The sequence below is a fragment of the Tamandua tetradactyla genome, chromosome 4 (genome assembly GCF_023851605.1).
Source record: "Tamandua tetradactyla isolate mTamTet1 chromosome 4, mTamTet1.pri, whole genome shotgun sequence".
NCBI classification, from domain to species: domain Eukaryota; kingdom Metazoa; phylum Chordata; class Mammalia; order Pilosa; family Myrmecophagidae; genus Tamandua; species Tamandua tetradactyla.
The window spans coordinates 60,963,345-60,975,740 of record NC_135330.1 but is presented as its reverse complement, the minus strand read 5'-3'; positions in this window follow the sequence as shown (position 1 = coordinate 60,975,740).

Here is a 12,396-nt window from a genome sequence, read left to right as displayed (position 1 = left end):
ATCAATTAATGTAATACAGCACATCAACAGAATGAAAGGAAAAAAAAAACATGATCATTTCAATTGATGCAGAAAAGGCAATTGACAAAATATAGCACCCCTTCATGATAAAAACACGTGGAATGCTAGTGTGCCGGAATGAAGCTGTCATGTACCCCAGAAAAAGCATGTCCTTTAATCCTCATTCGATATTGCTGGATGGGGTCTTTGTTTTTAATTGTATCCATGGAATTGTGACCCACCCAGTTGTGGGTGGTAACTTTTGATTAATTTCCATGGAGATGTGTCTCTACCCTTTCCAGGTGGGGTTGCTTACTGGAGCCCTTTAAGAGGGAAACATTTTGGAAAAACTTCAGTACTAGCTGAGCCTACACAGTCAGAGACCTTTGGAGATGCAGAAGGAAACCCCCTGGGGAAGCCTTATGAAATGAGGGGAGAAAGTCAGCAGACACTGCCATGTGCCCTCTCAGCTGAGAGAGAAACCCCGAACTTCATCAGCCCTTTCTTTGGAGTTAAGGTATCTTTCTCTCTAGATGCCTTAATTTGGACATTTTCATGATCTTAGAACTGTAAACTTGCAACTTAATAAATTCCCTTTTTAAAAGCTGTTCTGTTTCTGATATATTGCATTCTAGCAGCTTACAAACTAAAAACAACTAGAATAGAAGGAAACTTTTCATTATGAGAAAGGGCATACATGAAAAGCCCACAGCTAACAAATCCTACTCGATGGTGAAAGACAAAGCTTTCCCTCTAAGATCAGGAACAAGAAAAGGATGCCCACTGTCACCACTGTTATTCAACATTGTACTGGAAGTTCTTTTCCAAGCAATTAGGTGAGAAAAAAAAAGGCATCCAAATTGGAAAGTAAGAAATAAAATATTTCCTATTTGCAGGTGTTATGATCCTATATACTGAAAATCCTGAAAAATCCACCACTAAGCTCCTAGAGCTAATAAATGAATTCACAAAGTGGCAGGGTACAACACCAACACCTCAAAATCAGTAGTTTCTATACACAAGCAATGAACAACTGGAAGAAGAAATTGAGAAAAACATTCCATTCACAATAGCAACTAAAAGAATCGAATATCTAACAAAGGATATAAAGGACTAGTACAATGAAAACTATAAAACACTGTTAAAAGAAATCAAAGATGACCTAAATAAATGGAAGGACATTTTCTGTTCATGGATTGGAAAACTATCAAAAATATCAGTCTTACCCAAAGCAATTTATAGATACAATGCAACTCCAATCAAAATTCTAACAACTCTTTTAAAGAAATGGAAAAGCCAGTCATCAAAATTATATGGAAGGGGGCGGGCCACAGTGGCTCAGCAGGCAGAGTTCTCGCTACCATACCTGAGACCCAGGTTCCATTCTCAGTGTCTGCCCATACAAAAAAAAAAAAAAATTTATGGAAGGGTAAGGAACCCCAAATAACTAAAACCATCTTGAAAAAGAAGAATGAAGTTGGAGGACTCATACTTCTCGAACTTAAAACTTATTATAAACTCATAGTAATCATAACAGCGTGGTAGTGACACAAGGTCAGGCACATAAACCAATGGAATGGAATTGAAAGCTCAGAAATCAACCCTTATTTATGACCAAATGATTTTTGACAAAGGAGTAAAGACCACTCAATTGGGAAAGAACAGTCTCTTGAACAACTGGGGCTGAGAAAAGTATATCTCCATTTGAAAAAAGAAAAGGAGGAGAAGTAGACACTTATTATACACCATATACAAAAATCAACTCAAAATTGAACAAAGAGCCATATATAAGAGCAAGAATTATCATACTTCTAAAAGAAAACATGGGGAAGCATTTCCAGGACCTTGTGTTAGACGATTTCTTAAATTTTGCGTCCAAAATTTTTGTGCCACAAGGATTTTATCATGAAAGTAAAACAACAACCTACAGAATTGGAAAAAATATTTGAAAACCACATATCTGACAAAGGTTTAATATCCAGATTATATAAAGAAATTCTTCAATTTAATACAAAGGAACAAACAATCCAATTAAAAATGGGCCAAACACTTGATAAACATCTCTCCAAAGAAGATGTACACATGGCCAGAAAGCACATGAAGCACATGAAAAGAGGCTCAACATCATTAGTCAGCAGGGAAATGCAAATTAAACTATGATGAGAGGTGAACTCACTACCCTCTCCCCTATGTGGGACATGACTCCCAGGGGTGTAAATCTTCCTGGCAACATGGAACAGGACTCCTGGGTATGAGCCAGGACCCAGTATCATGGGAGTGAAAAAGGCTTCTTGATCAAAAGGGGGAAGAAAGAAATTAGACAAAATAAAGTTTCAGTGGCTAAGAGATTTCAAACAGAGTTGAGAGGTTATTCTGGAGATTATTCTTATGCATTATTTAGATATCCCTTTTTAGTTATGGTGCGTTAGAGTGGCTAGAAGGAAGTATCTGAAACTGTTGAACTGCGGCCCAGTAGCCTTGACCCTTGAAGGTGATTGTGTTACTATATACCTTTTATAACATGACTGTGTGTGATTGTGAAAGCCTTGTGTCTGATGCTCCTTTTATCGAGGGTACGAACAGATAAGTAAAACAATGAGGATAATAAATAAATAATAGAGGGAATAAAGGGTAAAAAAATGGGTAGATTGAAATACCAGTGGTCAGTGAGAGGAAGGGATATGAGGTGTGGAATATATGAGTTTTATTTCTTTGTCTGGAGTGATGCAAATGTTCTAATATGATCATGGTGATGACTACATAACTGTGTGATGATATTGTGAGCCATTGATTATATACCATGCACGAACTGTATGTGTGAAGACTTCTCAATAAAAATATATTTTTTAAGAAACCACGAGATACCATTTCATACCCATTGGAATGACTACTGTTTAAAAAATGGAAAATAGCAAGTATTGGAGAGAATGTGGAGAAATAAGTACACTCGCTCATTGCTGCTGGCAATGTAAAATGGTGCAATCTCTGGAAAGACACGCAGTTTCCCACAAAGCTAAAGATGGAATTACCATATGACCCAAGAATCCCACTACTAGGTATATACCCAAAAGAACAGAAAGCAGGGACTCGAATAGATATTTGCACACACCTATGTTCACAGTGGCATTATTCATGATTGCCAAAATAAAGGGAAGCAACTCAAGGGTCCATCAACCAAGGATGGATAAATAAAATGTGGTATATACATATAACAGGATATTATTAAGCCATAAAAAGGAACGAAGCCTTGATACATGCAACAACGTAGGTGAATCTTGAAGACATCAATCTGAGTGAGATAAACCAGACACAAAAGAACAAACACTATATGAGCTCACTGATTCGAAACAATTAGAATACTCAAACTCATAGAGTTAGGAGGTAGAATTTCAGTTACCATGGGACAGGGTGGGAGTAAGGAATGGCAAGTTAAGGATTACAGTGTACAAATTTCCTGTTTGGAAGGAAATGTTTAAGGAATGGATAGTGGTGACGGGTAGCACAACATTGTGAACGCAATTAACAGCGCTGAAATATATGTCTTATCTGAATGTGATTAAAATGGGAAATTTAGATCGTGTATATGGTAACAGAATAAAACACTTTTTAAAACCCATGGAACTACACTCTACAAACAGGGAACCCTAAGTTAAACCATGGACTTTAATTAATAGTACAACTGTAAAAATGTGCGATCATGTATTGTAACAAGTGTCCTACACCAACGCAAGATGTTGGCGGTGGGGTGATGTATGGGAACCCTATATTTTAAGCATGATAGTTTTGTAAACCAACAACTTCTCTAGTAAAAAACTTAAAATGATTTAAAAACTCCAAGAGAAAGAGATTCTGATGCATCCTTGTATGATATAGTCCTGCTTTTATCTCTTAAAAGCAAGTAAAGTCTTCAGAAGTTCTAACCTTTGTACTGTAAATTTCAACAAGGAACCCACCAGAAATAGAAAGAGGACAATAAGTCAGATGTGTGATATTTCAAGACTTTTTACACCACACTCCGAACTGACATTTGTGCCCAAAAGTTCTGCCTTAGAGCACATGTCCACTGGAACTAAAAGTGAGGACGTGCCCCGCCAGAGACAAGAAGGAGGAGAAGAGGGCTTCTTCATGGGGCTGCTCCAGTGTGGTTTCATTTACCTTCTCAGCTTGTTCTGGGATTTGGTGGTTGGGGAGAGAGGGAGAAAGCCTATAGACAGGAAAAAGCTTATCCTATTTGTGTTGTATGTGGACGTATGGTTTGTGTGACCAATGTTAGTGGCCACAACACATTCTTTTTGGTTTGCTGAGTGGCTTTCTGCAAAGTGATAAACTTGTCCAGGCTTCTCCGGGGTCCCCATTTCTGTGGCATTGGGACACAGGAGGGGGATGCAAAGGTCTGCCTTTTCTGGTGAAATGAAACCTGCCTAATTAGTTTTGGGGAGAGGGGAAGGGCAACACCTTGAGCCAAGACCCTTAGGGTAGGTTGGAAATAAAAGGCCAGAATCTGAAACTATGGGTTCCTCTGACAAGACCGGCCTCCAGAAGTCGTCTGGTATCTCCAAAAGCCATTTGGCTCTTCCAGTCCACAATCTAAGAAGGAGCATCCTTTTTGTATCCTGAATAGTAATTGATTCTGGATCAAGAGAGATTTCTGGAAAAGACAATTTTATAGACTTGTGTGTACACACTCTTCCCCTATGGGCCATCAGTCCCAATCTCCCTGTGGGGACAAAGCTGCCAATCCTGCACTTTCAACTAGAACTTGGAGTCTGCAGTAACTCCTATATCCCCTCTTGACTGGACCATCTGCTTTCAGGACATTTGGGCATCCTTCTCCATGAGAGGGCATGATACCTTAGCTGTAATCACCCTATAATCACAGGCATCCGGCTGTAACTTCTCCATGGTAATTACTCGGGTCCAGTCAACATGTTTCATCCCCATGCAATAAACAGTCCACGAATAGCCAACCTGTTGTCCTTCTTGTTTGATAAAGGCTGAAAAACAGTAGACACTAAATAACTGTTACTCAGATCTACTTGCATCACAATCCCTTAAAGACTCAGTTTGTGTCACCTCTAAGAAATTTCCTGGAGTCCCCTTTCTCTAACCCAGATTAGATGCCCCTCAGGTCTTCCAAAGTGCCCAAAGCTAACCTGTATTAAGGCACTCACCATGTACTATTGTGACTATCTATTGATGTGCTTCACTCCCACTAGACTCCTGGCTCCTTGAGGAAAAAGGCATCATACTTATTTTTGTATTTACAGCAGCTGGCAGGGTGCCTGGCATAGCAGGTGTCCAATAATTATTATAGCAAAAATGAAGGAATGAATCAATGATTGAATGACTATATGAATGAATGTAAACTCCTGTTGATGCTAAAGAGTTTAGGATTATCCACAAGAAAGAAGAATATCCTGACTAACAGAGAATCCCAGTGGCAGGGAGGCCAAGAAATCTCTTTATTTTTTTTTTCAAAGCAGGAGCAATATGTCATCTGCCTGGATGGGCTAACCTTGGGCTGTGCCAGGCCCAGGGCAGGACCAGGAGACTCCAGAGACACCAAAACACCAAAGACGTGAAGTCTAGAGTCAGTGAGTGATTCCCTGTCTAAGAACTCACTGCCTTCTTCCCTTTCCAGTTTCTGAGGCTGCCTGTGGCAGAACAAATGCCAAATTGCTCACAAACCTTTGAAATAGGAGTTCTGGGTAGAGTTCATACCCAACATTGATCATGCACTTCCAAAGTGCCAGGTACTCTGCTATCTTGTTTGAGCCTCTTGTTTGAGTTGGTATCATTATCCTCATTTTACAGATGAGAAAGAATCATAGAAGTTAGTAACTAACTCAAGGTCGTACAACTTGTAGCTCAGTTTCAAACTAGCTAGCTCATATTTTCTCTTTCAAATACTCTGTTCCTTGGTTCTTGGACCTCTACCTTTTCTCCACCCCCATCCCCTGTCTCCACTTGCCCTTGTTGTCCTTTACATGTGGTCAGCTGTTCAAAGTTAATCCAGTTGTTTATGATCAGGTCTACACCATGGTGGATAAACTCAGTATCACTGAGCTGACTGGCCAGGTCTTCAGTCTCTAGCAACCATGGCAGGGTGCCAAAGACTCCCTCTCACAAGAGCTGCCACAACCATATTTCTTGTTCCCTCTCTTGGGTTCCCATTCTTTCCATGCCAGTCTATGGCCAGGAATATTTCTCTTCCACTGGAAAAAAGGCCTCCTTTGTCTGGGAACCAACATTATTTCAGCTTTCCTCAAAGCTATCTCAACCTCAAGCCATCTGATCCCCTGAATTATGACAATTAAAATTTTCCAAGTAGTGTCTACCCCTTTTGGAATCCAGGAGAGATGATGCTTTTTTTTTCTTTTTTTGGTTAAAGACTCTTGATTTTTATTAAACTCAAAGTTTCTCTAAATGCCTAGAAGTATTTCACATCTTTGTGGTAGATCCTGCCTGGGGGTCAAGGAGACAAGGTGGATAAGACTGAGTCCTGGCTTTTGGGGAGCCAGGAGTTTATTAAAACATCATCACGTGAGACTTTCGGGCCAAGATGGCGGCTTAACAATGTGTGCATTTTAGTTCGTCCTCCAGAACAACTACTAAATAACCAGACACAATACAGAACAGCTCCTGGGGCCACATCAATGACTGGACACACAGCGTACCCCAATATGGACCAGCTGGACCGGCTGTGAGCTCCCCCAGAACCATGAGTTCCCCAAGCCATGGCAGCCAGTGCCCCTCCCCCACAGGCTGTTTCCCAGAGGGGAAAGGAAAGAGACTTTACCAGCAGCAGGGGCTGAGCCCAACCAAATGCCAATTGTGGAATTAATTAACAAATTCTGACTATTAAAAATAGGCCCCCAGCTCAGGTGAACCTGGTCAAAGCGGAGGTCACTCATTTTTGCCCTGGCGCCAAAGGGGCAGGGTTGATGGAAAAAGGAAAAAAAGAGAAGGGAACAGAGGTTTTTCTGGCTGTGTTTCTACAAAGGCTTAACTGCCTTTGGATACAGCGGCAGGGCTCCTCAGGCTGCAACTGCCCCAGGCATAGGCAGAAACAAACTCATTTGAGGGCTTGTCTGGAGCCTGTGCCTTCCCCAGGGGAGGGGTGAAGCCCAACCCAGGTGGAATCCCTCTCTCAAGGAATTCAGACACCAGGGCTTGGTAATTTGAAGCCATTTAACCAGCCTACAACCTCTTCTCTGTTTCCACCACGCCCCCAGCCAAAGTTAAAGGTACTGCATCATCTTATGTTGGTGGGACCTGCAGGCAGACAAGCACCACATACTGGGCAGGATAAGAAAAACAGAGCCCAGAGACTTCACAGGAAAGTCTTTCAACCTGCTAGTTCTGACCCTCGGGGAAAACCGACGCAGGTGACTCTTTCCTCCTGATAGGAGGCCAGTTTGGTCTGGGAAAATCCAGCTGCGGTCTATAATACCTAAGCAGACCCTCCTAAGTGTGTGGGGGGGAAGGCACCATATAAGCAGGGCAAGAAACAAGAAAACAAGAACTGAAAATTTCTCCTCTGTTAAACAAAACTTAAGCTAGAGCATATGTACTAAGAAATGATGATCATACATCTATGTGATGATATTAAGAATTACTGATTGCATATATAGAATGGAATGATTTCTAAATGTTGTGTTAGTTAATTTTTTTTAATTAATAAAAAAAAAACTTAAGCTAGAGGTCCAGATAAAGCTGAATTGAATGTCAAAGAACAGATAGACAACAAATTCATCCAGCAAGAAAACCCTAGGTAAAAAAAGTGCAAGCACTCTCCAGACTAAACTAATTAAGGTAATTAAATGCCTAGACACCAGCAAAAAAAACAAATCACACCAGGAAAATTGAAGATATGGCCCAGTCGAAGGAACAAACCAACAATTCAAATGACATACAGGAGCTGAAACATTTAATTCAGAATATACGAACAGACATGGAAAACCTCATCAAAAACCAAATCAACGAATTGAGGGAGGATATAAAGAAGGCAAGGAATGAACAAAAAGAAGAAATGGAAAGTCTGAAAAAACAAATCACAGAACTTATGGGAATGAAAGGCACGGTAGAAGAGAGAAAAAAACAATGGAAACCTACAATGGTAGATTTCGAGAGACAGAACATAGGATTTCTGAACTGGAGGATGGAACATCTGAAATCCGGCAAGAAAAAGAAAATATAGGGAAAAAAATGGAAAAATATGAGCAGGGACTCAGGGAATTGAATGATAATATGAAGCACATGAGTATATGTGTTGTGGGTGTCCCAGAAGGAGAAGAGAAGGGAAAAGGAGGAGAAAAACTAATGGAGGAAATTATCACTGAAAATTTCCCAACTCTTATGAAAGACTTAAAATTACAGATCCAAGAAGTGCAGCATACCCCAAAGAGAATAGATTCAAATAGACGTACTCCAAGACATTTACTAATCAGAATGTCAGAGGTCAAAGAGAAAGAGAGAATCTTGAATGCAGCAAGAGAAAAGCAAACCATCATGTACAAAGGAAGCCCAATAAGACTATGCGTAGATCTCTCAGCAGAAACCAGGGAGGTGAGAAGACAGCGGGATGATATATTTAAATTATTAAAAGAGAAAAACTGCCAACCAAGAATTCTATATCCAGCAAAATTGTCCTTCAAAAATGAGGGAGAAATTAAAACATTTTCAGACAAAATATCACTAACAGAATTTGTGACCAAGAGACCCACTCTGCAAGAAATACTAAAGGGAGCACTAGAGACAGATACAAAAAGACAGAGAGAGAGGTGTGGAGAAGAGTGTAGAAAGGAAGACTATGAGTAAAGGTGAGAAGAAGGAAAATTAGATATGATGTATAAAATCCAGATGGCAAAATAGTAGAAGAAAGTACTACCCATGCAGTAATAACACTAAGTGTTAATGGATTAAACTCCCCAATCAAAAGACATAGACTGGCAGAATGGATTAAAAACAAGACCCATCTATATGTTGTCTCTACTCAAAGGACATGAGAGCAAGGACACAAACGGACATTTGCACACCAATATTTATAGCTGCATTATTTACAATTACCAAGAGATGGAAGCAGCCAAAATGTCCATCAATGGACAGGTAGCTAAACAGACTGTGGCATATACATATGATGGAATATTACGCAGCTGTAAGACAGAATAAAGTTATGAAGTATATAACAACATGGATGAACCTTAAGGACATTATGCTGACTGTGATTAGCCAAAAACAAAAGGACAAATACTGTATGGTCTCACTAATATGAACTGACATTAGTGAATAAACTTGGAATATTTCATTGGTAACAGAGACCATCAGGACATAGAAATAGGGTAAGATATTGGGTAACTGGAGCTAAAGGGATACAGATTGTGTAACAGGACTGAACATAAAAACTCAGAAATGACAGCACAACACTACCTAAGTGTAATGCAAGTATGTTAAAACACTGAATGAAGCTGAATTTGAGAATGATAGAGGGAGGAGGGCTGGGGGCGTAAATGAAATCACAAAGAAAGATAGACGATAAAGATTGAGCTGGTATAATCTAGGAATGCCTAGAGTGTATAATGATAATGACTAAATGTACAAATTTAAAAATGTTTTTGCATGAGGAAGAACAAAGGAATGTCATTACTGCAGGGTGCTGAAAATAGATGGTAATAATATTTTAAAATTTCAACTTATGTGTGAGACTAAATAAAAAAATGTTTATTTGGTACAAAATTTATATTTTGACTAGTGCCTCTCCCAATATAACTTACGTAGATAGTTGGTTGAACAACATAAATACATGGAACCTTGGGTAGGACATTAGATTTTATTGGTTTGTCCAGAGTGATGCCCTGATGAATCCCAGAGTGATTTGATCAGTGAGTGGAAAAGTATTTGCAAAGTCCCCTTCTGGGAATGGTGAGAACGGGGAAAAATTCAACTTCCCCAAGTTGAATTCTTGATATTCTCACAAGCAGTGTGTACAAACAAAGCTATAGGCTGAGCCCCCAGTCTTGGGGTTTGTTCACATGAAACTTAACCCCACAAAGGATAGGTCAATTCTACTTAAAATTAGGCCTAAGAGTCACCCCCAAGATAACCTCTTTTGTTGCTCAGATGTGGCCTCTCTCTCCAGCCAACACAACAAGCAAACTCGCCACTCTCTCCCTGTCTACATGGGACATGACTCCCAGAGGTGTGGACCTTCCTGGCAACATGGGACAGAAATCCTAAATTGAGCTGAGACTCAGCATCAAGGGATTGAGAAAACCTTCTCGACAAAAAGGGGGAAGAGTGAAATGAGACAAAGTGTCAATGGCTGTGAGATTCCAAACAGAGTCGAGAGGTTATCCTGGAGGTTATTCTTACACATTAAGTAGCTATCACCTTGTTATCCAAGATGTAATAGAGAGGCTGGAGGGAACTGCCTGAAAATTTAGCACTGTGTTCCAGTAGCCATGTTTCTTGATGGTGATTGTATAATGATATATCATTCACAATGTGACTGTGTGATTGTGAATACCTTCTGTCTGATGCTCCTTTTATCTACCTCGTCAACAGACGAGTAGAACATATGGAATAAAAATAAATAATAGGGGGAACAAATGTTAAAATAAATTCGGTTTGAAATGCTAGTGATCAATGAAAAGGAGGGGTAAGGAGTATGGTATGTAAATTTTTTTTCTTTTTCTGTTTTTGTTTTATTTTTCTATTGTCTTTTTATTTCTTTTTCTGAATTGAGGCAAATGTCTAAGAAATGATCATGATGATGAATATGCAACTATGTGATGATATTGTGAATTACTGATTATATATTTAGAACTGAATGAGTATATATTAAGGATGTTTGCGTTTCTTTCTTGTAATTTTTTTAATTAATAAAAATTTATAAAAAAAAAAGTTCATCACGTCATCAATCTGTTTAGATGCCTCGCCTAACTCTGACAACATACCTTAGTGGTTGAGATTGGATGTTGTCAGTATTAAGAGACTTGCTGATTCGAGATCAGATCTGTAGTCCTCATTTATGGCTTTACCTGCTTCTGATAATAGCACGCTGATTTTTCTCCTCCAAAATGACTGCCTCACCATGCTAAAAACTTGCAGTTTGGGAGCAGTTGACTCCACGCCCGGCTTCGGGAATGCACATGTAACTCAAACCAGACAATGAGACTCAAATCTGGAACTTAGGTTGAAACTTCTTCAAGTAGAACTGAAGCTAGTAGGGGATATACCTAGAGTTGCTGGAGACCATGTTGCCAGTGCCTGCCTGAGAGTGGAGCCAGTGTGGATGAAAGTCCAGTTACAAGTTGGAGAGCAATCGTGTGAACTCTGTAATCAGTGAGGTCTGATAAGCTTCATGAATTTTGCTCAGGCCAGTTACAGTTGTGTATTTTTTAATTGCAATGGAAAAAATCATAACTAATATTGGAATGGAGACCCATATTCATTCAAAAAGATGAATGCCCTTCTCACTAGCCTACCTGAACAGGAGTGAAATTTCACTCCCTCCCCACATCTCCTAAATCATACATTGACCTTTTTTATTTTTTTTAAATTCCTTTCTTCCTCAAGGTTGTTCCTGGAGTTTGGTTTAACCTGATTTCATAACGATAAGCATGCTAGAGTGTGGGGATGAGGGAGGAAAGGCACACCACCTGACAGTCTTGCCTGTGAGTACCGGTGAAGCTGTGGAGGGATCCAGGAGTAAAGCAATGTGCCTTAGATTAGGATGGCTCCACACTGCTTTTAATCCCAGGAGCAGCTTTAAGGACATTAGGTTACTCACACTGGGTGAAAGCAGTTGATCAATGGCTTGGCCTCATGGGATTTGCACATCCTCCTGAGAAGAGGTTTCCAATCCTGCATTTTCTAATTCTTGAAACTCGTTTTCTAATTCTTGAAGCTGAAGTGGGATACTTGGAAGCCTTGCTCCTATCCTTGCTATTGCCCTTCAGAAAATGGCAGGGCTGCTTTTATCCACAAGGGCAAAGGGACCTAGAATTCAGTAGGCATGGTATCAGATCTAAAGGTCACATTTTAAACAGGTCACATCATTGGGGGATTTCCCTACCTTTAAGCTATTGCTATCATGCATTAGGCTAACAGGATCCCACTGTTATGGTATATTGCAAATAGATTTTTTCAACCACTCCTTCTGCTTGCTCCTCCTTGGCCTTCAGCCAGCTCCAGTTCATGAATCACCACTGAGAAGCAGAACTTGCATTAATTACCTCCACAATATTCTTCCCCTCTGGCCAACCTCATATTCATTTGGAGATACTGAACTTAGACCAGAGGAAGAATATACTAACCTGAAGGAGGGAGGCCAAAGGATGTCCCATCCTAGGAATAGTGAGGTAGACATGTCTGCCAGCCTCCTGTGCTCCTTCT